This window comes from Crinia signifera, chromosome 6, assembly GCF_055691185.1.
Source record: "Crinia signifera chromosome 6, ASM5569118v1, whole genome shotgun sequence".
NCBI classification, from domain to species: Eukaryota; Metazoa; Chordata; class Amphibia; order Anura; family Myobatrachidae; genus Crinia; species Crinia signifera.
The window spans coordinates 217,446,390-217,473,986 of NC_139222.1; the positions used below are offsets into that span (position 1 = coordinate 217,446,390).

At 45.9% G+C, this 27,597-nt stretch overlaps 16 non-coding genes and 2 pseudogenes across 16 annotated transcripts; all 18 read left to right on the forward strand.

The window, feature by feature from the left end:
* Window positions 1-1,194: 1,194 nt before the first annotated feature.
* LOC146011992 (U2 spliceosomal RNA) lies at window positions 1,195-1,385 on the forward strand. Its single transcript, XR_014445169.1, has one exon. It is a non-coding gene; the product is annotated as a U2 spliceosomal RNA (small nuclear RNA).
* A 1,375-nt stretch (window positions 1,386-2,760) lies between these two features.
* Window positions 2,761-2,951, forward strand: LOC146011993 (U2 spliceosomal RNA). The gene has a single exon (XR_014445170.1). It is a non-coding gene; the product is annotated as a U2 spliceosomal RNA (small nuclear RNA).
* A 1,374-nt stretch (window positions 2,952-4,325) lies between these two features.
* Window positions 4,326-4,516, forward strand: LOC146011994 (U2 spliceosomal RNA). Its single transcript, XR_014445171.1, has one exon. It is a non-coding gene; the product is annotated as a U2 spliceosomal RNA (small nuclear RNA).
* Window positions 4,517-5,890: 1,374 nt separating this feature from the next.
* LOC146011995 (U2 spliceosomal RNA) lies at window positions 5,891-6,081 on the forward strand. The gene has a single exon (XR_014445172.1). It is a non-coding gene; the product is annotated as a U2 spliceosomal RNA (small nuclear RNA).
* Window positions 6,082-7,455: 1,374 nt separating this feature from the next.
* Window positions 7,456-7,646, forward strand: LOC146011996 (U2 spliceosomal RNA). Its single transcript, XR_014445173.1, has one exon. It is a non-coding gene; the product is annotated as a U2 spliceosomal RNA (small nuclear RNA).
* Window positions 7,647-9,020: 1,374 nt separating this feature from the next.
* On the forward strand, window positions 9,021-9,211 carry LOC146011998 (U2 spliceosomal RNA). The gene has a single exon (XR_014445175.1). It is a non-coding gene; the product is annotated as a U2 spliceosomal RNA (small nuclear RNA).
* Window positions 9,212-10,583: 1,372 nt separating this feature from the next.
* LOC146011999 (U2 spliceosomal RNA) lies at window positions 10,584-10,774 on the forward strand. Its single transcript, XR_014445176.1, has one exon. It is a non-coding gene; the product is annotated as a U2 spliceosomal RNA (small nuclear RNA).
* Window positions 10,775-12,148: 1,374 nt separating this feature from the next.
* On the forward strand, window positions 12,149-12,339 carry LOC146012000 (U2 spliceosomal RNA). Its single transcript, XR_014445177.1, has one exon. It is a non-coding gene; the product is annotated as a U2 spliceosomal RNA (small nuclear RNA).
* A 1,374-nt stretch (window positions 12,340-13,713) lies between these two features.
* LOC146012002 (U2 spliceosomal RNA) lies at window positions 13,714-13,904 on the forward strand. Its single transcript, XR_014445178.1, has one exon. It is a non-coding gene; the product is annotated as a U2 spliceosomal RNA (small nuclear RNA).
* A 1,375-nt stretch (window positions 13,905-15,279) lies between these two features.
* On the forward strand, window positions 15,280-15,470 carry LOC146012003 (U2 spliceosomal RNA). The gene has a single exon (XR_014445179.1). It is a non-coding gene; the product is annotated as a U2 spliceosomal RNA (small nuclear RNA).
* A 1,374-nt stretch (window positions 15,471-16,844) lies between these two features.
* Window positions 16,845-17,035, forward strand: LOC146012004 (U2 spliceosomal RNA). Its single transcript, XR_014445180.1, has one exon. It is a non-coding gene; the product is annotated as a U2 spliceosomal RNA (small nuclear RNA).
* Window positions 17,036-18,409: 1,374 nt separating this feature from the next.
* Window positions 18,410-18,600, forward strand: LOC146012005 (U2 spliceosomal RNA). Its single transcript, XR_014445181.1, has one exon. It is a non-coding gene; the product is annotated as a U2 spliceosomal RNA (small nuclear RNA).
* Window positions 18,601-19,974: 1,374 nt separating this feature from the next.
* LOC146012557 (U2 spliceosomal RNA) lies at window positions 19,975-20,165 on the forward strand. The gene has a single exon (XR_014445717.1). It is a non-coding gene; the product is annotated as a U2 spliceosomal RNA (small nuclear RNA).
* Window positions 20,166-21,539: 1,374 nt separating this feature from the next.
* Window positions 21,540-21,607, forward strand: LOC146012792 (U2 spliceosomal RNA; annotated as a pseudogene).
* Window positions 21,608-22,182: 575 nt separating this feature from the next.
* On the forward strand, window positions 22,183-22,360 carry LOC146012616 (U2 spliceosomal RNA; annotated as a pseudogene).
* Window positions 22,361-23,734: 1,374 nt separating this feature from the next.
* LOC146012006 (U2 spliceosomal RNA) lies at window positions 23,735-23,925 on the forward strand. Its single transcript, XR_014445182.1, has one exon. It is a non-coding gene; the product is annotated as a U2 spliceosomal RNA (small nuclear RNA).
* Window positions 23,926-25,299: 1,374 nt separating this feature from the next.
* LOC146012007 (U2 spliceosomal RNA) lies at window positions 25,300-25,490 on the forward strand. The gene has a single exon (XR_014445183.1). It is a non-coding gene; the product is annotated as a U2 spliceosomal RNA (small nuclear RNA).
* A 1,374-nt stretch (window positions 25,491-26,864) lies between these two features.
* LOC146012008 (U2 spliceosomal RNA) lies at window positions 26,865-27,055 on the forward strand. The gene has a single exon (XR_014445184.1). It is a non-coding gene; the product is annotated as a U2 spliceosomal RNA (small nuclear RNA).
* Window positions 27,056-27,597: the final 542 nt, after the last annotated feature.

Below are 27,597 nucleotides of genomic sequence, written 5' to 3' on the forward strand. Positions count from 1 at the left end.
ATGGGCATCACGGTGTGGGGCATAACGTGTAATGGGTATTACTGTATATGATGTAACATGTAACTGGCATTATGGTATGCAAAATCAAGAATGAAATTGAAACAAAGGTTTAAAAAAATTCAACATAAGGGGGCCAAAGGGCGGAGCTGGGGCGGGACATGGGCGGGGCAGTGGGTGTGTCAAGGGGCGGGCCAATGTCCGGGAATCTCTCAACAAAAAGGTGGTAACCCTACTCCCTCTCCATTTGAAATGGCTTGGTTTTTTTTTTGCTTTTTCTTTCTTGATCTCTTATATTTTTTTTCTTTTCTTTTTGCGCTCTCTTTTCTCTCTCTTTTGTTTTGGGAAATTTTTTTCCTCTTTCCTCTCTTTTGTTTTGGGAATTTTTTTTCCTCTTCCATTTTTTTTTGCCGAGCCCAACAATTGATGATCATTGAGAGGGGGATTTAGAAAAAGTATCACTTACCTTCTTCGGACCATCATTTGGGTGGTAACTGCCAATAAAAGAAAACATTGGCCCACCCAGCTCACCTACACATGACTGTCCTGTCTGCCTGTCTGTTCCAAGTGACTGTCTGGCTGTCAGGTTCCGCCGGATTCCGAGTGAGCAGCTTGTGATGTCATAGAGGGCAGATTGTGATGTCACACAAAGGGTCCTGCCACATGAATGCCTGTCCATCTGACTGTCTACTACTGCTGCTGAATGGGCTCAAAACAGGAAAGCCGTCATTGCACCTGATTGTGCAAGATTCCTCCTTCTCCTCTGCAGCAGCTAGCTGATTGATTTACTCAGCAGCAGTTCGTCAGGGACACAGGCATGCAGCAGCAAAGAGCGAGGAGACAGCTGGCTGCTGCTGCTTGCCTGTTGGTCGTCTGCCTAGTGGGTGTGTGTCTGTTGACGCGACGTCAACAGACGGGGCGGAGCACATGCAAATTTGGCCTCCTACCCAGCTGAGGCACCCTGCACGCCCGCCGACGACCTAATCACAAAATCAGTTGGATGGCTACTCGTCCTCCGGTCCCTGTCCAGCACTTCAAGTCCTATTCACACCTGCCGTACAGCCAGGTATCTTTCAGACTGCAACGACATAGAAGTGATGTGTGTGTGTTAGATGTGTCCGTGGTGCTGATCTCTTCTGCACCAGTGTTGGTGGACGAATTCCGGTTCGCGCGCTTTGCTGGGACCCCATTCGGGTTATCGCTTCTCGGCCTTTTGGCTAAGATCAAGTGTAGTATCTGTTCTTATCAGTTTAATATCTGATACGCCCCCTATCTGGGGGCCATATATTAAATGGATTTTTAGAACAGGGAGATGGAAGAAGAGCTTGCTCTGTCCACTCCACGCATTGACCTGGTATTGCAGTACTTCCAGGACCGGTGCACCTTCCTAATCTGTTATCCAAAAAAAGACTATTTCCATTCCTGGCACTTAATTTGGAGTATCAATTGTTTGTGCACCTTTGTACTAACTTTGTATTTAGAAATGCATGCATTTGCTGCTTCAAGGTTTAACCCTTGTGCATAAATACTTTGAAATCCTGCCTCCAGTGTATCATTTTGTGACTATTTCTTGACTCCTTGAATTGTACTTTCTGGAATCGAGGCAGTTAAATATTTTTACGTGACACTACACTTGATATCAGCATATGCGGCCTAGCCAAAAGACCGGAAGCCTGCCTAAATTAAATGACTTATCAATCGCTGCGACCTCCCAAAAAATAGGCAAACACTATGTGACTTACCTACGATCTTTCCACGGAAACATCAACTGGATCACAGCAATGGCATTTTTGGACCCCCCTCCCTCTCCATTTGAAATGGCTTGGTTTTTTTTTTTGCTTTTTCTTTCTTGATCTCTTATATTTTTTTTCTTTTCTTTTTGCGCTCTCTTTTCTCTCTCTTTTGTTTTGGGAAATTTTTTTCCTCTTTCCTCTCTTTTGTTTTGGGAATTTTTTTTCCTCTTCCATTTTTTTTTGCCGAGCCCAACAATTGATGATCATTGAGAGGGGGATTTAGAAAAAGTATCACTTACCTTCTTCGGACCATCATTTGGGTGGTAACTGCCAATAAAAGAAAACATTGGCCCACCCAGCTCACCTACACATGACTGTCCTGTCTGCCTGTCTGTTCCAAGTGACTGTCTGGCTGTCAGGTTCCGCCGGATTCCGAGTGAGCAGCTTGTGATGTCATAGAGGGCAGATTGTGATGTCACACAAAGGGTCCTGCCACATGAATGCCTGTCCATCTGACTGTCTACTACTGCTGCTGAATGGGCTCAAAACAGGAAAGCCGTCATTGCACCTGATTGTGCAAGATTCCTCCTTCTCCTCTGCAGCAGCTAGCTGATTGATTTACTCAGCAGCAGTTCGTCAGGGACACAGGCATGCAGCAGCAAAGAGCGAGGAGACAGCTGGCTGCTGCTGCTTGCCTGTTGGTCGTCTGCCTAGTGGGTGTGTGTCTGTTGACGCGACGTCAACAGACGGGGCGGAGCACATGCAAATTTGGCCTCCTACCCAGCTGAGGCACCCTGCCCGCCCGCCGACGACCTAATCACAAAATCAGTTGGATGGCTACTCGTCCTCCGGTCCCTGTCCAGCACTTCAAGTCCTATTCACACCTGCCGTACAGCCAGGTATCTTTCAGACTGCAACGACATAGAAGTGATGTGTGTGTGTTAGATGTGTCCGTGGTGCTGATCTCTTCTGCACCAGTGTTGGTGGCCGAATTCCGGTTCGCGCGCTTTGCTGGGACCCCATTCGGGTTATCGCTTCTCGGCCTTTTGGCTAAGATCAAGTGTAGTATCTGTTCTTATCAGTTTAATATCTGATACGCCCCCTATCTGGGGGCCATATATTAAATGGATTTTTAGAACAGGGAGATGGAAGAAGAGCTTGCTCTGTCCACTCCACGCATTGACCTGGTATTGCAGTACTTCCAGGACCGGTGCACCTTCCTAATCTGTTATCCAAAAAAAGACTATTTCCATTCCTGGCACTTAATTTGGAGTATCAATTGTTTGTGCACCTTTGTACTAACTTTGTATTTAGAAATGCATGCATTTGCTGCTTCAAGGTTTAACCCTTGTGCATAAATACTTTGAAATCCTGCCTCCAGTGTATCATTTTGTGACTATTTCTTGACTCCTTGAATTGTACTTTCTGGAATCGAGGCAGTTAAATATTTTTACGTGACACTACACTTGATATCAGCATATGCGGCCTAGCCAAAAGACCGGAAGCCTGCCTAAATTAAATGACTTATCAATCGCTGCGACCTCCCAAAAAATAGGCAAACACTATGTGACTTACCTACGATCTTTCCACGGAAACATCAACTGGATCACAGCAATGGCATTTTTGGACCCCCCTCCCTCTCCATTTGAAATGGCTTGGTTTTTTTTTTGCTTTTTCTTTCTTGATCTCTTATATTTTTTTTCTTTTCTTTTTGCGCTCTCTTTTCTCTCTCTTTTGTTTTGGGAACTTTTTTTCCTCTTTCCTCTCTTTTGTTTTGGGAATTTTTTTTCCTCTTCCATTTTTTTTTGCCGAGCCCAACAATTGATGATCATTGAGAGGGGGATTTAGAAAAAGTATCACTTACCTTCTTCGGACCATCATTTGGGTGGTAACTGCCAATAAAAGAAAACATTGGCCCACCCAGCTCACCTACACATGACTGTCCTGTCTGCCTGTCTGTTCCAAGTGACTGTCTGGCTGTCAGGTTCCGCCGGATTCCGAGTGAGCAGCTTGTGATGTCATAGAGGGCAGATTGTGATGTCACACAAAGGGTCCTGCCACATGAATGCCTGTCCATCTGACTGTCTACTACTGCTGCTGAATGGGCTCAAAACAGGAAAGCCGTCATTGCACCTGATTGTGCAAGATTCCTCCTTCTCCTCTGCAGCAGCTAGCTGATTGATTTACTCAGCAGCAGTTCGTCAGGGACACAGGCATGCAGCAGCAAAGAGCGAGGAGACAGCTGGCTGCTGCTGCTTGCCTGTTGGTCGTCTGCCTAGTGGGTGTGTGTCTGTTGACGCGACGTCAACAGACGGGGCGGAGCACATGCAAATTTGGCCTCCTACCCAGCTGAGGCACCCTGCCCGCCCGCCGACGACCTAATCACAAAATCAGTTGGATGGCTACTCGTCCTCCGGTCCCTGTCCAGCACTTCAAGTCCTATTCACACCTGCCGTACAGCCAGGTATCTTTCAGACTGCAACGACATAGAAGTGATGTGTGTGTGTTAGATGTGTCCGTGGTGCTGATCTCTTCTGCACCAGTGTTGGTGGCCGAATTCCGGTTCGCGCGCTTTGCTGGGACCCCATTCGGGTTATCGCTTCTCGGCCTTTTGGCTAAGATCAAGTGTAGTATCTGTTCTTATCAGTTTAATATCTGATACGCCCCCTATCTGGGGGCCATATATTAAATGGATTTTTAGAACAGGGAGATGGAAGAAGAGCTTGCTCTGTCCACTCCACGCATTGACCTGGTATTGCAGTACTTCCAGGACCGGTGCACCTTCCTAATCTGTTATCCAAAAAAAGACTATTTCCATTCCTGGCACTTAATTTGGAGTATCAATTGTTTGTGCACCTTTGTACTAACTTTGTATTTAGAAATGCATGCATTTGCTGCTTCAAGGTTTAACCCTTGTGCATAAATACTTTGAAATCCTGCCTCCAGTGTATCATTTTGTGACTATTTCTTGACTCCTTGAATTGTACTTTCTGGAATCGAGGCAGTTAAATATTTTTACGTGACACTACACTTGATATCAGCATATGCGGCCTAGCCAAAAGACCGGAAGCCTGCCTAAATTAAATGACTTATCAATCGCTGCGACCTCCCAAAAAATAGGCAAACACTATGTGACTTACCTACGATCTTTCCACGGAAACATCAACTGGATCACAGCAATGGCATTTTTGGACCCCCCTCCCTCTCCATTTGAAATGGCTTGGTTTTTTTTTTGCTTTTTCTTTCTTGATCTCTTATATTTTTTTTCTTTTCTTTTTGCGCTCTCTTTTCTCTCTCTTTTATTTTGGGAAATTTTTTTCCTCTTTCCTCTCTTTTGTTTTGGGAATTTTTTTTCCTCTTCCATTTTTTTTTGCCGAGCCCAACAATTGATGATCATTGAGAGGGGGATTTAGAAAAAGTATCACTTACCTTCTTCGGACCATCATTTGGGTGGTAACTGCCAATAAAAGAAAACATTGGCCCACCCAGCTCACCTACACATGACTGTCCTGTCTGCCTGTCTGTTCCAAGTGACTGTCTGGCTGTCAGGTTCCGCCGGATTCCGAGTGAGCAGCTTGTGATGTCATAGAGGGCAGATTGTGATGTCACACAAAGGGTCCTGCCACATGAATGCCTGTCCATCTGACTGTCTACTACTGCTGCTGAATGGGCTCAAAACAGGAAAGCCGTCATTGCACCTGATTGTGCAAGATTCCTCCTTCTCCTCTGCAGCAGCTAGCTGATTGATTTACTCAGCAGCAGTTCGTCAGGGACACAGGCATGCAGCAGCAAAGAGCGAGGAGACAGCTGGCTGCTGCTGCTTGCCTGTTGGTCGTCTGCCTAGTGGGTGTGTGTCTGTTGACGCGACGTCAACAGACGGGGCGGAGCACATGCAAATTTGGCCTCCTACCCAGCTGAGGCACCCTGCCCGCCCGCCGACGACCTAATCACAAAATCAGTTGGATGGCTACTCGTCCTCCGGTCCCTGTCCAGCACTTCAAGTCCTATTCACACCTGCCGTACAGCCAGGTATCTTTCAGACTGCAACGACATAGAAGTGATGTGTGTGTGTTAGATGTGTCCGTGGTGCTGATCTCTTCTGCACCAGTGTTGGTGGCCGAATTCCGGTTCGCGCGCTTTGCTGGGACCCCATTCGGGTTATCGCTTCTCGGCCTTTTGGCTAAGATCAAGTGTAGTATCTGTTCTTATCAGTTTAATATCTGATACGCCCCCTATCTGGGGGCCATATATTAAATGGATTTTTAGAACAGGGAGATGGAAGAAGAGCTTGCTCTGTCCACTCCACGCATTGACCTGGTATTGCAGTACTTCCAGGACCGGTGCACCTTCCTAATCTGTTATCCAAAAAAAGACTATTTCCATTCCTGGCACTTAATTTGGAGTATCAATTGTTTGTGCACCTTTGTACTAACTTTGTATTTAGAAATGCATGCATTTGCTGCTTCAAGGTTTAACCCTTGTGCATAAATACTTTGAAATCCTGCCTCCAGTGTATCATTTTGTGACTATTTCTTGACTCCTTGAATTGTACTTTCTGGAATCGAGGCAGTTAAATATTTTTACGTGACACTACACTTGATATCAGCATATGCGGCCTAGCCAAAAGACCGGAAGCCTGCCTAAATTAAATGACTTATCAATCGCTGCGACCTCCCAAAAAATAGGCAAACACTATGTGACTTACCTACGATCTTTCCACGGAAACATCAACTGGATCACAGCAATGGCATTTTTGGACCCCCCTCCCTCTCCATTTGAAATGGCTTGGTTTTTTTTTTGCTTTTTCTTTCTTGATCTCTTATATTTTTTTTCTTTTCTTTTTGCGCTCTCTTTTCTCTCTCTTTTGTTTTGGGAAATTTTTTTCCTCTTTCCTCTCTTTTGTTTTGGGAATTTTTTTTCCTCTTCCATTTTTTTTTGCCGAGCCCAACAATTGATGATCATTGAGAGGGGGATTTAGAAAAAGTATCACTTACCTTCTTCGGACCATCATTTGGGTGGTAACTGCCAATAAAAGAAAACATTGGCCCACCCAGCTCACCTACACATGACTGTCCTGTCTGCCTGTCTGTTCCAAGTGACTGTCTGGCTGTCAGGTTCCGCCGGATTCCGAGTGAGCAGCTTGTGATGTCATAGAGGGCAGATTGTGATGTCACACAAAGGGTCCTGCCACATGAATGCCTGTCCATCTGACTGTCTACTACTGCTGCTGAATGGGCTCAAAACAGGAAAGCCGTCATTGCACCTGATTGTGCAAGATTCCTCCTTCTCCTCTGCAGCAGCTAGCTGATTGATTTACTCAGCAGCAGTTCGTCAGGGACACAGGCATGCAGCAGCAAAGAGCGAGGAGACAGCTGGCTGCTGCTGCTTGCCTGTTGGTCGTCTGCCTAGTGGGTGTGTGTCTGTTGACGCGACGTCAACAGACGGGGCGGAGCACATGCAAATTTGGCCTCCTACCCAGCTGAGGCACCCTGCCCGCCCGCCGACGACCTAATCACAAAATCAGTTGGATGGCTACTCGTCCTCCGGTCCCTGTCCAGCACTTCAAGTCCTATTCACACCTGCCGTACAGCCAGGTATCTTTCAGACTGCAACGACATAGAAGTGATGTGTGTGTGTTAGATGTGTCCGTGGTGCTGATCTCTTCTGCACCAGTGTTGGTGGCCGAATTCCGGTTCGCGCGCTTTGCTGGGACCCCATTCGGGTTATCGCTTCTCGGCCTTTTGGCTAAGATCAAGTGTAGTATCTGTTCTTATCAGTTTAATATCTGATACGCCCCCTATCTGGGGGCCATATATTAAATGGATTTTTAGAACAGGGAGATGGAAGAAGAGCTTGCTCTGTCCACTCCACGCATTGACCTGGTATTGCAGTACTTCCAGGACCGGTGCACCTTCCTAATCTGTTATCCAAAAAAAGACTATTTCCATTCCTGGCACTTAATTTGGAGTATCAATTGTTTGTGCACCTTTGTACTAACTTTGTATTTAGAAATGCATGCATTTGCTGCTTCAAGGTTTAACCCTTGTGCATAAATACTTTGAAATCCTGCCTCCAGTGTATCATTTTGTGACTATTTCTTGACTCCTTGAATTGTACTTTCTGGAATCGAGGCAGTTAAATATTTTTACGTGACACTACACTTGATATCAGCATATGCGGCCTAGCCAAAAGACCGGAAGCCTGCCTAAATTAAATGACTTATCAATCGCTGCGACCTCCCAAAAAATAGGCAAACACTATGTGACTTACCTACGATCTTTCCACGGAAACATCAACTGGATCACAGCAATGGCATTTTTGGACCCCCCTCCCTCTCCATTTGAAATGGCTTGGTTTTTTTTTTGCTTTTTCTTTCTTGATCTCTTATATTTTTTTTCTTTTCTTTTTGCGCTCTCTTTTCTCTCTCTTTTATTTTGGGAAATTTTTTTCCTCTTTCCTCTCTTTTGTTTTGGGAATTTTTTTTCCTCTTCCATTTTTTTTTGCCGAGCCCAACAATTGATGATCATTGAGAGGGGGATTTAGAAAAAGTATCACTTACCTTCTTCGGACCATCATTTGGGTGGTAACTGCCAATAAAAGAAAACATTGGCCCACCCAGCTCACCTACACATGACTGTCCTGTCTGCCTGTCTGTTCCAAGTGACTGTCTGGCTGTCAGGTTCCGCCGGATTCCGAGTGAGCAGCTTGTGATGTCATAGAGGGCAGATTGTGATGTCACACAAAGGGTCCTGCCACATGAATGCCTGTCCATCTGACTGTCTACTACTGCTGCTGAATGGGCTCAAAACAGGAAAGCCGTCATTGCACCTGATTGTGCAAGATTCCTCCTTCTCCTCTGCAGCAGCTAGCTGATTGATTTACTCAGCAGCAGTTCGTCAGGGACACAGGCATGCAGCAGCAAAGAGCGAGGAGACAGCTGGCTGCTGCTGCTTGCCTGTTGGTCGTCTGCCTAGTGGGTGTGTGTCTGTTGACGCGACGTCAACAGACGGGGCGGAGCACATGCAAATTTGGCCTCCTACCCAGCTGAGGCACCCTGCCCGCCCGCCGACGACCTAATCACAAAATCAGTTGGATGGCTACTCGTCCTCCGGTCCCTGTCCAGCACTTCAAGTCCTATTCACACCTGCCGTACAGCCAGGTATCTTTCAGACTGCAACGACATAGAAGTGATGTGTGTGTGTTAGATGTGTCCGTGGTGCTGATCTCTTCTGCACCAGTGTTGGTGGCCGAATTCCGGTTCGCGCGCTTTGCTGGGACCCCATTCGGGTTATCGCTTCTCGGCCTTTTGGCTAAGATCAAGTGTAGTATCTGTTCTTATCAGTTTAATATCTGATACGCCCCCTATCTGGGGGCCATATATTAAATGGATTTTTAGAACAGGGAGATGGAAGAAGAGCTTGCTCTGTCCACTCCACGCATTGACCTGGTATTGCAGTACTTCCAGGACCGGTGCACCTTCCTAATCTGTTATCCAAAAAAAGACTATTTCCATTCCTGGCACTTAATTTGGAGTATCAATTGTTTGTGCACCTTTGTACTAACTTTGTATTTAGAAATGCATGCATTTGCTGCTTCAAGGTTTAACCCTTGTGCATAAATACTTTGAAATCCTGCCTCCAGTGTATCATTTTGTGACTATTTCTTGACTCCTTGAATTGTACTTTCTGGAATCGAGGCAGTTAAATATTTTTACGTGACACTACACTTGATATCAGCATATGCGGCCTAGCCAAAAGACCGGAAGCCTGCCTAAATTAAATGACTTATCAATCGCTGCGACCTCCCAAAAAATAGGCAAACACTATGTGACTTACCTACGATCTTTCCACGGAAACATCAACTGGATCACAGCAATGGCATTTTTGGACCCCCCTCCCTCTCCATTTGAAATGGCTTGGTTTTTTTTTTGCTTTTTCTTTCTTGATCTCTTATATTTTTTTTCTTTTCTTTTTGCGCTCTCTTTTCTCTCTCTTTTGTTTTGGGAAATTTTTTTCCTCTTTCCTCTTTTGTTTTGGGAATTTTTTTTCCTCTTCCATTTTTTTTTGCCGAGCCCAACAATTGATGATCATTGAGAGGGGGATTTAGAAAAAGTATCACTTACCTTCTTCGGACCATCATTTGGGTGGTAACTGCCAATAAAAGAAAACATTGGCCCACCCAGCTCACCTACACATGACTGTCCTGTCTGCCTGTCTGTTCCAAGTGACTGTCTGGCTGTCAGGTTCCGCCGGATTCCGAGTGAGCAGCTTGTGATGTCATAGAGGGCAGATTGTGATGTCACACAAAGGGTCCTGCCACATGAATGCCTGTCCATCTGACTGTCTACTACTGCTGCTGAATGGGCTCAAAACAGGAAAGCCGTCATTGCACCTGATTGTGCAAGATTCCTCCTTCTCCTCTGCAGCAGCTAGCTGATTGATTTACTCAGCAGCAGTTCGTCAGGGACACAGGCATGCAGCAGCAAAGAGCGAGGAGACAGCTGGCTGCTGCTGCTTGCCTGTTGGTCGTCTGCCTAGTGGGTGTGTGTCTGTTGACGCGACGTCAACAGACGGGGCGGAGCACATGCAAATTTGGCCTCCTACCCAGCTGAGGCACCCTGCCCGCCCGCCGACGACCTAATCACAAAATCAGTTGGATGGCTACTCGTCCTCCGGTCCCTGTCCAGCACTTCAAGTCCTATTCACACCTGCCGTACAGCCAGGTATCTTTCAGACTGCAACGACATAGAAGTGATGTGTGTGTGTTAGATGTGTCCGTGGTGCTGATCTCTTCTGCACCAGTGTTGGTGGCCGAATTCCGGTTCGCGCGCTTTGCTGGGACCCCATTCGGGTTATCGCTTCTCGGCCTTTTGGCTAAGATCAAGTGTAGTATCTGTTCTTATCAGTTTAATATCTGATACGCCCCCTATCTGGGGGCCATATATTAAATGGATTTTTAGAACAGGGAGATGGAAGAAGAGCTTGCTCTGTCCACTCCACGCATTGACCTGGTATTGCAGTACTTCCAGGACCGGTGCACCTTCCTAATCTGTTATCCAAAAAAAGACTATTTCCATTCCTGGCACTTAATTTGGAGTATCAATTGTTTGTGCACCTTTGTACTAACTTTGTATTTAGAAATGCATGCATTTGCTGCTTCAAGGTTTAACCCTTGTGCATAAATACTTTGAAATCCTGCCTCCAGTGTATCATTTTGTGACTATTTCTTGACTCCTTGAATTGTACTTTCTGGAATCGAGGCAGTTAAATATTTTTACGTGACACTACACTTGATATCAGCATATGCGGCCTAGCCAAAAGACCGGAAGCCTGCCTAAATTAAATGACTTATCAATCGCTGCGACCTCCCAAAAAATAGGCAAACACTATGTGACTTACCTACGATCTTTCCACGGAAACATCAACTGGATCACAGCAATGGCATTTTTGGACCCCCCTCCCTCTCCATTTGAAATGGCTTGGTTTTTTTTTTGCTTTTTCTTTCTTGATCTCTTATATTTTTTTTCTTTTCTTTTTGCGCTCTCTTTTCTCTCTCTTTTGTTTTGGGAAATTTTTTTCCTCTTTCCTCTCTTTTGTTTTGGGAATTTTTTTTCCTCTTCCATTTTTTTTTGCCGAGCCCAACAATTGATGATCATTGAGAGGGGGATTTAGAAAAAGTATCACTTACCTTCTTCGGACCATCATTTGGGTGGTAACTGCCAATAAAAGAAAACATTGGCCCACCCAGCTCACCTACACATGACTGTCCTGTCTGCCTGTCTGTTCCAAGTGACTGTCTGGCTGTCAGGTTCCGCCGGATTCCGAGTGAGCAGCTTGTGATGTCATAGAGGGCAGATTGTGATGTCACACAAAGGGTCCTGCCACATGAATGCCTGTCCATCTGACTGTCTACTACTGCTGCTGAATGGGCTCAAAACAGGAAAGCCGTCATTGCACCTGATTGTGCAAGATTCCTCCTTCTCCTCTGCAGCAGCTAGCTGATTGATTTACTCAGCAGCAGTTCGTCAGGGACACAGGCATGCAGCAGCAAAGAGCGAGGAGACAGCTGGCTGCTGCTGCTTGCCTGTTGGTCGTCTGCCTAGTGGGTGTGTGTCTGTTGACGCGACGTCAACAGACGGGGCGGAGCACATGCAAATTTGGCCTCCTACCCAGCTGAGGCACCCTGCCCGCCCGCCGACGACCTAATCACAAAATCAGTTGGATGGCTACTCGTCCTCCGGTCCATGTCCAGCACTTCAAGTCCTATTCACACCTGCCGTACAGCCAGGTATCTTTCAGACTGCAACGACATAGAAGTGATGTGTGTGTGTTAGATGTGTCCGTGGTGCTGATCTCTTCTGCACCAGTGTTGGTGGCCGAATTCCGGTTCGCGCGCTTTGCTGGGACCCCATTCGGGTTATCGCTTCTCGGCCTTTTGGCTAAGATCAAGTGTAGTATCTGTTCTTATCAGTTTAATATCTGATACGCCCCCTATCTGGGGGCCATATATTAAATGGATTTTTAGAACAGGGAGATGGAAGAAGAGCTTGCTCTGTCCACTCCACGCATTGACCTGGTATTGCAGTACTTCCAGGACCGGTGCACCTTCCTAATCTGTTATCCAAAAAAAGACTATTTCCATTCCTGGCACTTAATTTGGAGTATCAATTGTTTGTGCACCTTTGTACTAACTTTGTATTTAGAAATGCATGCATTTGCTGCTTCAAGGTTTAACCCTTGTGCATAAATACTTTGAAATCCTGCCTCCAGTGTATCATTTTGTGACTATTTCTTGACTCCTTGAATTGTACTTTCTGGAATCGAGGCAGTTAAATATTTTTACGTGACACTACACTTGATATCAGCATATGCGGCCTAGCCAAAAGACCGGAAGCCTGCCTAAATTAAATGACTTATCAATCGCTGCGACCTCCCAAAAAATAGGCAAACACTATGTGACTTACCTACGATCTTTCCACGGAAACATCAACTGGATCACAGCAATGGCATTTTTGGACCCCCCTCCCTCTCCATTTGAAATGGCTTGGTTTTTTTTTTGCTTTTTCTTTCTTGATCTCTTATATTTTTTTTCTTTTCTTTTTGCGCTCTCTTTTCTCTCTCTTTTATTTTGGGAAATTTTTTTCCTCTTTCCTCTCTTTTGTTTTGGGAATTTTTTTTCCTCTTCCATTTTTTTTTGCCGAGCCCAACAATTGATGATCATTGAGAGGGGGATTTAGAAAAAGTATCACTTACCTTCTTCGGACCATCATTTGGGTGGTAACTGCCAATAAAAGAAAACATTGGCCCACCCAGCTCACCTACACATGACTGTCCTGTCTGCCTGTCTGTTCCAAGTGACTGTCTGGCTGTCAGGTTCCGCCGGATTCCGAGTGAGCAGCTTGTGATGTCATAGAGGGCAGATTGTGATGTCACACAAAGGGTCCTGCCACATGAATGCCTGTCCATCTGACTGTCTACTACTGCTGCTGAATGGGCTCAAAACAGGAAAGCCGTCATTGCACCTGATTGTGCAAGATTCCTCCTTCTCCTCTGCAGCAGCTAGCTGATTGATTTACTCAGCAGCAGTTCGTCAGGGACACAGGCATGCAGCAGCAAAGAGCGAGGAGACAGCTGGCTGCTGCTGCTTGCCTGTTGGTCGTCTGCCTAGTGGGTGTGTGTCTGTTGACGCGACGTCAACAGACGGGGCGGAGCACATGCAAATTTGGCCTCCTACCCAGCTGAGGCACCCTGCCCGCCCGCCGACGACCTAATCACAAAATCAGTTGGATGGCTACTCGTCCTCCGGTCCCTGTCCAGCACTTCAAGTCCTATTCACACCTGCCGTACAGCCAGGTATCTTTCAGACTGCAACGACATAGAAGTGATGTGTGTGTGTTAGATGTGTCCGTGGTGCTGATCTCTTCTGCACCAGTGTTGGTGGCCGAATTCCGGTTCGCGCGCTTTGCTGGGACCCCATTCGGGTTATCGCTTCTCGGCCTTTTGGCTAAGATCAAGTGTAGTATCTGTTCTTATCAGTTTAATATCTGATACGCCCCCTATCTGGGGGCCATATATTAAATGGATTTTTAGAACAGGGAGATGGAAGAAGAGCTTGCTCTGTCCACTCCACGCATTGACCTGGTATTGCAGTACTTCCAGGACCGGTGCACCTTCCTAATCTGTTATCCAAAAAAAGACTATTTCCATTCCTGGCACTTAATTTGGAGTATCAATTGTTTGTGCACCTTTGTACTAACTTTGTATTTAGAAATGCATGCATTTGCTGCTTCAAGGTTTAACCCTTGTGCATAAATACTTTGAAATCCTGCCTCCAGTGTATCATTTTGTGACTATTTCTTGACTCCTTGAATTGTACTTTCTGGAATCGAGGCAGTTAAATATTTTTACGTGACACTACACTTGATATCAGCATATGCGGCCTAGCCAAAAGACCGGAAGCCTGCCTAAATTAAATGACTTATCAATCGCTGCGACCTCCCAAAAAATAGGCAAACACTATGTGACTTACCTACGATCTTTCCACGGAAACATCAACTGGATCACAGCAATGGCATTTTTGGACCCCCCTCCCTCTCCATTTGAAATGGCTTGGTTTTTTTTTTGCTTTTTCTTTCTTGATCTCTTATATTTTTTTTCTTTTCTTTTTGCGCTCTCTTTTCTCTCTCTTTTGTTTTGGGAAATTTTTTTCCTCTTTCCTCTCTTTTGTTTTGGGAATTTTTTTTCCTCTTCCATTTTTTTTTGCCGAGCCCAACAATTGATGATCATTGAGAGGGGGATTTAGAAAAAGTATCACTTACCTTCTTCGGACCATCATTTGGGTGGTAACTGCCAATAAAAGAAAACATTGGCCCACCCAGCTCACCTACACATGACTGTCCTGTCTGCCTGTCTGTTCCAAGTGACTGTCTGGCTGTCAGGTTCCGCCGGATTCCGAGTGAGCAGCTTGTGATGTCATAGAGGGCAGATTGTGATGTCAAACAAAGGGTCCTGCCACATGAATGCCTGTCCATCTGACTGTCTACTACTGCTGCTGAATGGGCTCAAAACAGGAAAGCCGTCATTGCACCTGATTGTGCAAGATTCCTCCTTCTCCTCTGCAGCAGCTAGCTGATTGATTTACTCAGCAGCAGTTCGTCAGGGACACAGGCATGCAGCAGCAAAGAGCGAGGAGACAGCTGGCTGCTGCTGCTGCTTGCCTGTTGGTCGTCTGCCTAGTGGGTGTGTGTCTGTTGACGCGACGTCAACAGACGGGGCGGAGCACATGCAAATTTGGCCTCCTACCCAGCTGAGGCACCCTGCCCGCCCGCCGACGACCTAATCACAAAATCAGTTGGATGGCTACTCGTCCTCCGGTCCCTGTCCAGCACTTCAAGTCCTATTCACACCTGCCGTACAGCCAGGTATCTTTCAGACTGCAACGACATAGAAGTGATGTGTGTGTTAGATGTGTCCGTGGTGCTGATCTCTTCTGCACCAGTGTTGGTGGCCGAATTCCGGTTCGCGCGCTTTGCTGGGACCCCATTCGGGTTATCGCTTCTCGGCCTTTTGGCTAAGATCAAGTGTAGTATCTGTTCTTATCAGTTTAATATCTGATACGCCCCCTATCTGGGGGCCATATATTAAATGGATTTTTAGAACAGGGAGATGGAAGAAGAGCTTGCTCTGTCCACTCCACGCATTGACCTGGTATTGCAGTACTTCCAGGACCGGTGCACCTTCCTAATCTGTTATCCAAAAAAAGACTATTTCCATTCCTGGCACTTAATTTGGAGTATCAATTGTTTGTGCACCTTTGTACTAACTTTGTATTTAGAAATGCATGCATTTGCTGCTTCAAGGTTTAACCCTTGTGCATAAATACTTTGAAATCCTGCCTCCAGTGTATCATTTTGTGACTATTTCTTGACTCCTTGAATTGTACTTTCTGGAATCGAGGCAGTTAAATATTTTTACGTGACACTACACTTGATATCAGCATATGCGGCCTAGCCAAAAGACCGGAAGCCTGCCTAAATTAAATGACTTATCAATCGCTGCGACCTCCCAAAAAATAGGCCAACACTATGTGACTTACCTACGATCTTTCCACGGAAACATCAACTGGATCACAGCAATGGCATTTTTGGACCCCCCTCCCTCTCCATTTGAAATGGCTTGGTTTTTTTTTTGCTTTTTCTTTCTTGATCTCTTATATTTTTTTTCTTTTCTTTTTGCGCTCTCTTTTCTCTCTCTTTTGTTTTGGGAAATTTTTTTCCTCTTTCCTCTCTTTTGTTTTGGGAATTTTTTTTCCTCTTCCATTTTTTTTTGCCGAGCCCAACAATTGATGATCATTGAGAGGGGGATTTAGAAAAAGTATCACTTACCTTCTTCGGACCATCATTTGGGTGGTAACTGCCAATAAAAGAAAACATTGGCCCACCCAGCTCACCTACACATGACTGTCCTGTCTGCCTGTCTGTTCCAAGTGACTGTCTGGCTGTCAGGTTCCGCCGGATTCCGAGTGAGCAGCTTGTGATGTCATAGAGGGCAGATTGTGATGTCACACAAAGGGTCCTGCCACATGAATGCCTGTCCATCTGACTGTCTACTACTGCTGCTGAATGGGCTCAAAACAGGAAAGCCGTCATTGCACCTGATTGTGCAAGATTCCTCCTTCTCCTCTGCAGCAGCTAGCTGATTGATTTACTCAGCAGCAGTTCGTCAGGGACACAGGCATGCAGCAGCAAAGAGCGAGGAGACAGCTGGCTGCTGCTGCTTGCCTGTTGGTCGTCTGCCTAGTGGGTGTGTGTCTGTTGACGCGACGTCAACAGACGGGGCGGAGCACATGCAAATTTGGCCTCCTACCCAGCTGAGGCACCCTGCCCGCCCGCCGACGACCTAATCACAAAATCAGTTGGATGGCTACTCGTCCTCCGGTCCCTGTCCAGCACTTCAAGTCCTATTCACACCTGCCGTACAGCCAGGTATCTTTCAGACTGCAACGACATAGAAGTGATGTGTGTGTGTTAGATGTGTCCGTGGTGCTGATCTCTTCTGCACCAGTGTTGGTGGCCGAATTCCGGTTCGCGCGCTTTGCTGGGACCCCATTCGGGTTATCGCTTCTCGGCCTTTTGGCTAAGATCAAGTGTAGTATCTGTTCTTATCAGTTTAATATCTGATACGCCCCCTATCTGGGGGCCATATATTAAATGGATTTTTAGAACAGGGAGATGGAAGAAGAGCTTGCTCTGTCCACTCCACGCATTGACCTGGTATTGCAGTACTTCCAGGACCGGTGCACCTTCCTAATCTGTTATCCAAAAAAAGACTATTTCCATTCCTGGCACTTAATTTGGAGTATCAATTGTTTGTGCACCTTTGTACTAACTTTGTATTTAGAAATGCATGCATTTGCTGCTTCAAGGTTTAACCCTTGTGCATAAATACTTTGAAATCCTGCCTCCAGTGTATCATTTTGTGACTATTTCTTGACTCCTTGAATTGTACTTTCTGGAATCGAGGCAGTTAAATATTTTTACGTGACACTACACTTGATATCAGCATATGCGGCCTAGCCAAAAGACCGGAAGCCTGCCTAAATTAAATGACTTATCAATCGCTGCGACCTCCCAAAAAATAGGCCAACACTATGTGACTTACCTACGATCTTTCCACGGAAACATCAACTGGATCACAGCAATGGCATTTTTGGACCCCCCTCCCTCTCCATTTGAAATGGCTTGGTTTTTTTTTTGCTTTTTCTTTCTTGATCTCTTATATTTTTTTTCTTTTCTTTTTGCGCTCTCTTTTCTCTCTCTTTTGTTTTGGGAATTTTTTTTCCTCTTTCCTCTCTTTTGTTTTGGGAATTTTTTTTCCTCTTCCATTTTTTTTTGCCGAGCCCAACAATTGATGATCATTGAGAGGGGGATTTAGAAAAAGTATCACTTACCTTCTTCGGACCATCATTTGGGTGGTAACTTCCAATAAAAGAAAACATTGGCCCACCCAGCTCACCTACACATGACTGTCCTGTCTGCCTGTCTGTTCCAAGTGACTGTCTGGCTGTCAGGTTCCGCCGGATTCCGAGTGAGCAGCTTGTGATGTCATAGAGGGCAGATTGTGATGTCACACAAAGGGTCCTGCCACATGAATGCCTGTCCATCTGACTGTCTACTACTGCTGCTGAATGGGCTCAAAACAGGAAAGCCGTCATTGCACCTGATTGTGCAAGATTCCTCCTTCTCCTCTGCAGCAGCTAGCTGATTGATTTACTCAGCAGCAGTTCGTCAGGGACACAGGCATGCAGCAGCAAAGAGCGAGGAGACAGCTGGCTGCTGCTGCTTGCCTGTTGGTCGTCTGCCTAGTGGGTGTGTGTCTGTTGACGCGACGTCAACAGACGGGGCGGAGCACATGCAAATTTGGCCTCCTACCCAGCTGAGGCACCCTGCCCGCCCGCCGACGACCTAATCACAAAATCAGTTGGATGGCTACTCGTCCTCCGGTCCCTGTCCAGCACTTCAAGTCCTATTCACACCTGCCGTACAGCCAGGTATCTTTCAGACTGCAACGACATAGAAGTGATGTGTGTGTGTTAGATGTGTCCGTGGTGCTGATCTCTTCTGCACCAGTGTTGGTGGCCGAATTCCGGTTCGCGCGCTTTGCTGGGACCCCATTCGGGTTATCGCTTCTCGGCCTTTTGGCTAAGATCAAGTGTAGTATCTGTTCTTATCAGTTTAATATCTGATACGCCCCCTATCTGGGGGCCATATATTAAATGGATTTTTAGAACAGGGAGATGGAAGAAGAGCTTGCTCTGTCCACTCCACGCATTGACCTGGTATTGCAGTACTTCCAGGACCGGTGCACCTTCCTAATCTGTTATCCAAAAAAAGACTATTTCCATTCCTGGCACTTAATTTGGAGTATCAATTGTTTGTGCACCTTTGTACTAACTTTGTATTTAGAAATGCATGCATTTGCTGCTTCAAGGTTTAACCCTTGTGCATAAATACTTTGAAATCCTGCCTCCAGTGTATCATTTTGTGACTATTTCTTGACTCCTTGAATTGTACTTTCTGGAATCGAGGCAGTTAAATATTTTTACGTGACACTACACTTGATATCAGCATATGCGGCCTAGCCAAAAGACCGGAAGCCTGCCTAAATTAAATGACTTATCAATCGCTGCGACCTCCCAAAAAATAGGCAAACACTATGTGACTTACCTACGATCTTTCCACGGAAACATCAACTGGATCACAGCAATGGCATTTTTGGACCCCCCTCCCTCTCCATTTGAAATGGCTTGGTTTTTTTTTTGCTTTTTCTTTCTTGATCTCTTATATTTTTTTTCTTTTCTTTTTGCGCTCTCTTTTCTCTCTCTTTTGTTTTGGGAAATTTTTTTCCTCTTTCCTCTCTTTTGTTTTGGGAATTTTTTTTCCTCTTCCATTTTTTTTTGCCGAGCCCAACAATTGATGATCATTGAGAGGGGGATTTAGAAAAAGTATCACTTACCTTCTTCGGACCATCATTTGGGTGGTAACTGCCAATAAAAGAAAACATTGGCCCACCCAGCTCACCTACACATGACTGTCCTGTCTGCCTGTCTGTTCCAAGTGACTGTCTGGCTGTCAGGTTCCGCCGGATTCCGAGTGAGCAGCTTGTGATGTCATAGAGGGCAGATTGTGATGTCACACAAAGGGTCCTGCCACATGAATGCCTGTCCATCTGACTGTCTACTACTGCTGCTGAATGGGCTCAAAACAGGAAAGCCGTCATTGCACCTGATTGTGCAAGATTCCTCCTTCTCCTCTGCAGCAGCTAGCTGATTGATTTACTCAGCAGCAGTTCGTCAGGGACACAGGCATGCAGCAGCAAAGAGCGAGGAGACAGCTGGCTGCTGCTGCTTGCCTGTTGGTCGTCTGCCTAGTGGGTGTGTGTCTGTTGACGCGACGTCAACAGACGGGGCGGAGCACATGCAAATTTGGCCTCCTACCCAGCTGAGGCACCCTGCCCGCCCGCCGACGACCTAATCACAAAATCAGTTGGATGGCTACTCGTCCTCCGGTCCCTGTCCAGCACTTCAAGTCCTATTCACACCTGCCGTACAGCCAGGTATCTTTCAGACTGCAACGACATAGAAGTGATGTGTGTGTGTTAGATGTGTCCGTGGTGCTGATCTCTTCTGCACCAGTGTTGGTGGCCGAATTCCGGTTCGCGCGCTTTGCTGGGACCCCATTCGGGTTATCGCTTCTCGGCCTTTTGGCTAAGATCAAGTGTAGTATCTGTTCTTATCAGTTTAATATCTGATACGCCCCCTTTCTGGGGGCCATATATTAAATGGATTTTTAGAACAGGGAGATGGAAGAAGAGCTTGCTCTGTCCACTCCACGCATTGACCTGGTATTGCAGTACTTCCAGGACCGGTGCACCTTCCTAATCTGTTATCCAAAAAAAGACTATTTCCATTCCTGGCACTTAATTTGGAGTATCAATTGTTTGTGCACCTTTGTACTAACTTTGTATTTAGAAATGCATGCATTTGCTGCTTCAAGGTTTAACCCTTGTGCATAAATACTTTGAAATCCTGCCTCCAGTGTATCATTTTGTGACTATTTCTTGACTCCTTGAATTGTACTTTCTGGAATCGAGGCATTTAAATATTTTTACGTGACACTACACTTGATATCAGCATATGCGGCCTAGCCAAAAGACCGGAAGCCTGCCTAAATTAAATGACTTATCAATCGCTGCGACCTCCCAAAAAATAGGCAAACACTATGTGACTTACCTACGATCTTTCCACGGAAACATCAACTGGATCACAGCAATGGCATTTTTGGACCCCCCTCCCTCTCCATTTGAAATGGCTTGGTTTTTTTTTTGCTTTTTCTTTCTTGATCTCTTATATTTTTTTTCTTTTCTTTTTGCGCTCTCTTTTCTCTCTCTTTTGTTTTGGGAAATTTTTTTCCTCTTTCCTCTCTTTTGTTTTGGGAATTTTTTTTCCTCTTCCATTTTTTTTTGCCGAGCCCAACAATTGATGATCATTGAGAGGGGGATTTAGAAAAAGTATCACTTACCTTCTTCGGACCATCATTTGGGTGGTAACTGCCAATAAAAGAAAACATTGGCCCACCCAGCTCACCTACACATGACTGTCCTGTCTGCCTGTCTGTTCCAAGTGACTGTCTGGCTGTCAGGTTCCGCCGGATTCCGAGTGAGCAGCTTGTGATGTCATAGAGGGCAGATTGTGATGTCACACAAAGGGTCCTGCCACATGAATGCCTGTCCATCTGACTGTCTACTACTGCTGCTGAATGGGCTCAAAACAGGAAAGCCGTCATTGCACCTGATTGTGCAAGATTCCTCCTTCTCCTCTGCAGCAGCTAGCTGATTGATTTACTCAGCAGCAGTTCGTCAGGGACACAGGCATGCAGCAGCAAAGAGCGAGGAGACAGCTGGCTGCTGCTGCTTGCCTGTTGGTCGTCTGCCTAGTGGGTGTGTGTCTGTTGACGCGACGTCAACAGACGGGGCGGAGCACATGCAAATTTGGCCTCCTACCCAGCTGAGGCACCCTGCCCGCCCGCCGACGACCTAATCACAAAATCAGTTGGATGGCTACTCGTCCTCCGGTCCCTGTCCAGCACTTCAAGTCCTATTCACACCTGCCGTACAGCCAGGTATCTTTCAGACTGCAACGACATAGAAGTGATGTGTGTGTGTTAGATGTGTCCGTGGTGCTGATCTCTTCTGCACCAGTGTTGGTGGCCGAATTCCGGTTCGCGCGCTTTGCTGGGACCCCATTCGGGTTATCGCTTCTCGGCCTTTTGGCTAAGATCAAGTGTAGTATCTTACGGATTGTTCCCCGGCACACACACTGTTGGGGCGACCCAGGAAGCCTGGCGCCTTATAAACTGTTTTAAGGACGCTGTGTGGTTTGCCAGGAATCGCCTCATTATGAGGAGGGAGAGGATGTCCGTGCAGGACTGCCGCAGGCTGATCCACAGCCTGCTCAGAGACTACTCCATCCGGGATAGCCCTGAGGAAGAAGAGGACTAACCCCCCCCTTCTTCTGGCCCTTTCCCCATTGAACTGAGTGATAAGAACTGTGACGTGGCCCCACTCCCCCATTTCACGATGTCTGTTGTTTTATTGATGTCCTGTCTATTTATTGCCCTCCCCTTATATGTGTCTGTCTGGTCAATAAAGCTTCGGGCAACGTGACTCCCCCTCCCTCATCCCCCTCCCCTCCACCCATAGTCTTATCCATAGTCAATGATTGTTTAAGGTTAGAATGCATAGTGCATAGCATGTCTTATGGTATTTGATTTCTTATACTGTATTTCATGAAATGTACTATACAGTTTTGCATGTGTGCTGTGTTTTGGCTGTGCTGCGACACAGTATATATGTCTGAATGTTACCGTCTGTTTTTTGCTTTCTTTATGTACAATAAAGATTTGCCTTTTCAATCAAAAATCTGTTCTTATCAGTTTAATATCTGATACGCCCCCTATCTGGGGGCCATATATTAAATGGATTTTTAGAACAGGGAGATGGAAGAAGAGCTTGCTCTGTCCACTCCACGCATTGACCTGGTATTGCAGTACTTCCAGGACCGGTGCACCTTCCTAATCTGTTATCCAAAAAAAGACTATTTCCATTCCTGGCACTTAATTTGGAGTATCAATTGTTTGTGCACCTTTGTACTAACTTTGTATTTAGAAATGCATGCATTTGCTGCTTCAAGGTTTAACCCTTGTGCATAAATACTTTGAAATCCTGCCTCCAGTGTATCATTTTGTGACTATTTCTTGACTCCTTGAATTGTACTTTCTGGAATCGAGGCAGTTAAATATTTTTACGTGACACTACACTTGATATCAGCATATGCGGCCTAGCCAAAAGACCGGAAGCCTGCCTAAATTAAATGACTTATCAATCGCTGCGACCTCCCAAAAAATAGGCAAACACTATGTGACTTACCTACGATCTTTCCACGGAAACATCAACTGGATCACAGCAATGGCATTTTTGGACCCCCCTCCCTCTCCATTTGAAATGGCTTGGTTTTTTTTTTGCTTTTTCTTTCTTGATCTCTTATATTTTTTTTCTTTTCTTTTTGCGCTCTCTTTTCTCTCTCTTTTGTTTTGGGAAATTTTTTTCCTCTTTCCTCTCTTTTGTTTTGGGAATTTTTTTTCCTCTTCCATTTTTTTTTGCCGAGCCCAACAATTGATGATCATTGAGAGGGGGATTTAGAAAAAGTATCACTTACCTTCTTCGGACCATCATTTGGGTGGTAACTGCCAATAAAAGAAAACATTGGCCCACCCAGCTCACCTACACATGACTGTCCTGTCTGCCTGTCTGTTCCAAGTGACTGTCTGGCTGTCAGGTTCCGCCGGATTCCGAGTGAGCAGCTTGTGATGTCATAGAGGGCAGATTGTGATGTCACACAAAGGGTCCTGCCACATGAATGCCTGTCCATCTGACTGTCTACTACTGCTGCTGAATGGGCTCAAAACAGGAAAGCCGTCATTGCACCTGATTGTGCAAGATTCCTCCTTCTCCTCTGCAGCAGCTAGCTGATTGATTTACTCAGCAGCAGTTCGTCAGGGACACAGGCATGCAGCAGCAAAGAGCGAGGAGACAGCTGGCTGCTGCTGCTTGCCTGTTGGTCGTCTGCCTAGTGGGTGTGTGTCTGTTGACGCGACGTCAACAGACGGGGCGGAGCACATGCAAATTTGGCCTCCTACCCAGCTGAGGCACCCTGCCCGCCCGCCGACGACCTAATCACAAAATCAGTTGGATGGCTACTCGTCCTCCGGTCCCTGTCCAGCACTTCAAGTCCTATTCACACCTGCCGTACAGCCAGGTATCTTTCAGACTGCAACGACATAGAAGTGATGTGTGTGTGTTAGATGTGTCCGTGGTGCTGATCTCTTCTGCACCAGTGTTGGTGGCCGAATTCCGGTTCGCGCGCTTTGCTGGGACCCCATTCGGGTTATCGCTTCTCGGCCTTTTGGCTAAGATCAAGTGTAGTATCTGTTCTTATCAGTTTAATATCTGATACGCCCCCTATCTGGGGGCCATATATTAAATGGATTTTTAGAACAGGGAGATGGAAGAAGAGCTTGCTCTGTCCACTCCACGCATTGACCTGGTATTGCAGTACTTCCAGGACCGGTGCACCTTCCTAATCTGTTATCCAAAAAAAGACTATTTCCATTCCTGGCACTTAATTTGGAGTATCAATTGTTTGTGCACCTTTGTACTAACTTTGTATTTAGAAATGCATGCATTTGCTGCTTCAAGGTTTAACCCTTGTGCATAAATACTTTGAAATCCTGCCTCCAGTGTATCATTTTGTGACTATTTCTTGACTCCTTGAATTGTACTTTCTGGAATCGAGGCAGTTAAATATTTTTACGTGACACTACACTTGATATCAGCATATGCGGCCTAGCCAAAAGACCGGAAGCCTGCCTAAATTAAATGACTTATCAATCGCTGCGACCTCCCAAAAAATAGGCAAACACTATGTGACTTACCTACGATCTTTCCACGGAAACATCAACTGGATCACAGCAATGGCATTTTTGGACCCCCCTCCCTCTCCATTTGAAATGGCTTGGTTTTTTTTTTGCTTTTTCTTTCTTGATCTCTTATATTTTTTTTCTTTTCTTTTTGCGCTCTCTTTTCTCTCTCTTTTGTTTTGGGAAATTTTTTTCCTCTTTCCTCTCTTTTGTTTTGGGAATTTTTTTTCCTCTTCCATTTTTTTTTGCCGAGCCCAACAATTGATGATCATTGAGAGGGGGATTTAGAAAAAGTATCACTTACCTTCTTCGGACCATCATTTGGGTGGTAACTGCCAATAAAAGAAAACATTGGCCCACCCAGCTCACCTACACATGACTGTCCTGTCTGCCTGTCTGTTCCAAGTGACTGTCTGGCTGTCAGGTTCCGCCGGATTCCGAGTGAGCAGCTTGTGATGTCATAGAGGGCAGATTGTGATGTCACACAAAGGGTCCTGCCACATGAATGCCTGTCCATCTGACTGTCTACTACTGCTGCTGAATGGGCTCAAAACAGGAAAGCCGTCATTGCACCTGATTGTGCAAGATTCCTCCTTCTCCTCTGCAGCAGCTAGCTGATTGATTTACTCAGCAGCAGTTCGTCAGGGACACAGGCATGCAGCAGCAAAGAGCGAGGAGACAGCTGGCTGCTGCTGCTTGCCTGTTGGTCGTCTGCCTAGTGGGTGTGTGTCTGTTGACGCGACGTCAACAGACGGGGCGGAGCACATGCAAATTTGGCCTCCTACCCAGCTGAGGCACCCTGCCCGCCCGCCGACGACCTAATCACAAAATCAGTTGGATGGCTACTCGTCCTCCGGTCCCTGTCCAGCACTTCAAGTCCTATTCACACCTGCCGTACAGCCAGGTATCTTTCAGACTGCAACGACATAGAAGTGATGTGTGTGTGTTAGATGTGTCCGTGGTGCTGATCTCTTCTGCACCAGTGTTGGTGGCCGAATTCCGGTTCGCGCGCTTTGCTGGGACCCCATTCGGGTTATCGCTTCTCGGCCTTTTGGCTAAGATCAAGTGTAGTATCTGTTCTTATCAGTTTAATATCTGATACGCCCCCTATCTGGGGGCCATATATTAAATGGATTTTTAGAACAGGGAGATGGAAGAAGAGCTTGCTCTGTCCACTCCACGCATTGACCTGGTATTGCAGTACTTCCAGGACCGGTGCACCTTCCTAATCTGTTATCCAAAAAAAGACTATTTCCATTCCTGGCACTTAATTTGGAGTATCAATTGTTTGTGCACCTTTGTACTAACTTTGTATTTAGAAATGCATGCATTTGCTGCTTCAAGGTTTAACCCTTGTGCATAAATACTTTGAAATCCTGCCTCCAGTGTATCATTTTGTGACTATTTCTTGACTCCTTGAATTGTACTTTCTGGAATCGAGGCAGTTAAATATTTTTACGTGACACTACACTTGATATCAGCATATGCGGCCTAGCCAAAAGACCGGAAGCCTGCCTAAATTAAATGACTTATCAATCGCTGCGACCTCCCAAAAAATAGGCAAACACTATGTGACTTACCTACGATCTTTCCACGGAAACATCAACTGGATCACAGCAATGGCATTTTTGGACCCCCCTCCCTCTCCATTTGAAATGGCTTGGTTTTTTTTTTGCTTTTTCTTTCTTGATCTCTTATATTTTTTTTCTTTTCTTTTTGCGCTCTCTTTTCTCTCTCTTTTGTTTTGGGAATTTTTTTTCCTCTTTCCTCTCTTTTGTTTTGGGAATTTTTTTTCCTCTTCCATTTTTTTTTGCCGAGCCCAACAATTGATGATCATTGAGAGGGGGATTTAGAAAAAGTATCACTTACCTTCTTCGGACCATCATTTGGGTGGTAACTGCCAATAAAAGAAAACATTGGCCCACCCAGCTCACCTACACATGACTGTCCTGTCTGCCTGTCTGTTCCAAGTGACTGTCTGGCTGTCAGGTTCCGCCGGATTCCGAGTGAGCAGCTTGTGATGTCATAGAGGGCAGATTGTGATGTCACACAAAGGGTCCTGCCACATGAATGCCTGTCCATCTGACTGTCTACTACTGCTGCTGAATGGGCTCAAAACAGGAAAGCCGTCATTGCACCTGATTGTGCAAGATTCCTCCTTCTCCTCTGCAGCAGCTAGCTGATTGATTTACTCAGCAGCAGTTCGTCAGGGACACAGGCATGCAGCAGCAAAGAGCGAGGAGACAGCTGGCTGCTGCTGCTTGCCTGTTGGTCGTCTGCCTAGTGGGTGTGTGTCTGTTGACGCGACGTCAACAGACGGGGCGGAGCACATGCAAATTTGGCCTCCTACCCAGCTGAGGCACCCTGCCCGCCCGCCGACGACCTAATCACAAAATCAGTTGGATGGCTACTCGTCCTCCGGTCCCTGTCCAGCACTTCAAGTCCTATTCACACCTGCCGTACAGCCAGGTATCTTTCAGACTGCAACGACATAGAAGTGATGTGTGTGTGTTAGATGTGTCCGTGGTGCTGATCTCTTCTGCACCAGTGTTGGTGGCCGAATTCCGGTTCGCGCGCTTTGCTGGGACCCCATTCGGGTTATCGCTTCTCGGCCTTTTGGCTAAGATCAAGTGTAGTATCTGTTCTTATCAGTTTAATATCTGATACGCCCCCTATCTGGGGGCCATATATTAAATGGATTTTTAGAACAGGGAGATGGAAGAAGAGCTTGCTCTGTCCACTCCACGCATTGACCTGGTATTGCAGTACTTCCAGGACCGGTGCACCTTCCTAATCTGTTATCCAAAAAAAGACTATTTCCATTCCTGGCACTTAATTTGGAGTATCAATTGTTTGTGCACCTTTGTACTAACTTTGTATTTAGAAATGCATGCATTTGCTGCTTCAAGGTTTAACCCTTGTGCATAAATACTTTGAAATCCTGCCTCCAGTGTATCATTTTGTGACTATTTCTTGACTCCTTGAATTGTACTTTCTGGAATCGAGGCAGTTAAATATTTTTACGTGACACTACACTTGATATCAGCATATGCGGCCTAGCCAAAAGACCGGAAGCCTGCCTAAATTAAATGACTTATCAATCGCTGCGACCTCCCAAAAAATAGGCAAACACTATGTGACTTACCTACGATCTTTCCACGGAAACATCAACTGGATCACAGCAATGGCATTTTTGGACCCCCCCTCCCTCTCCATTTGAAATGGCTTGGTTTTTTTTTTGCTTTTTCTTTCTTGATCTCTTATATTTTTTTTCTTTTCTTTTTGCGCTCTCTTTTCTCTCTCTTTTGTTTTGGGAAATTTTTTTCCTCTTTC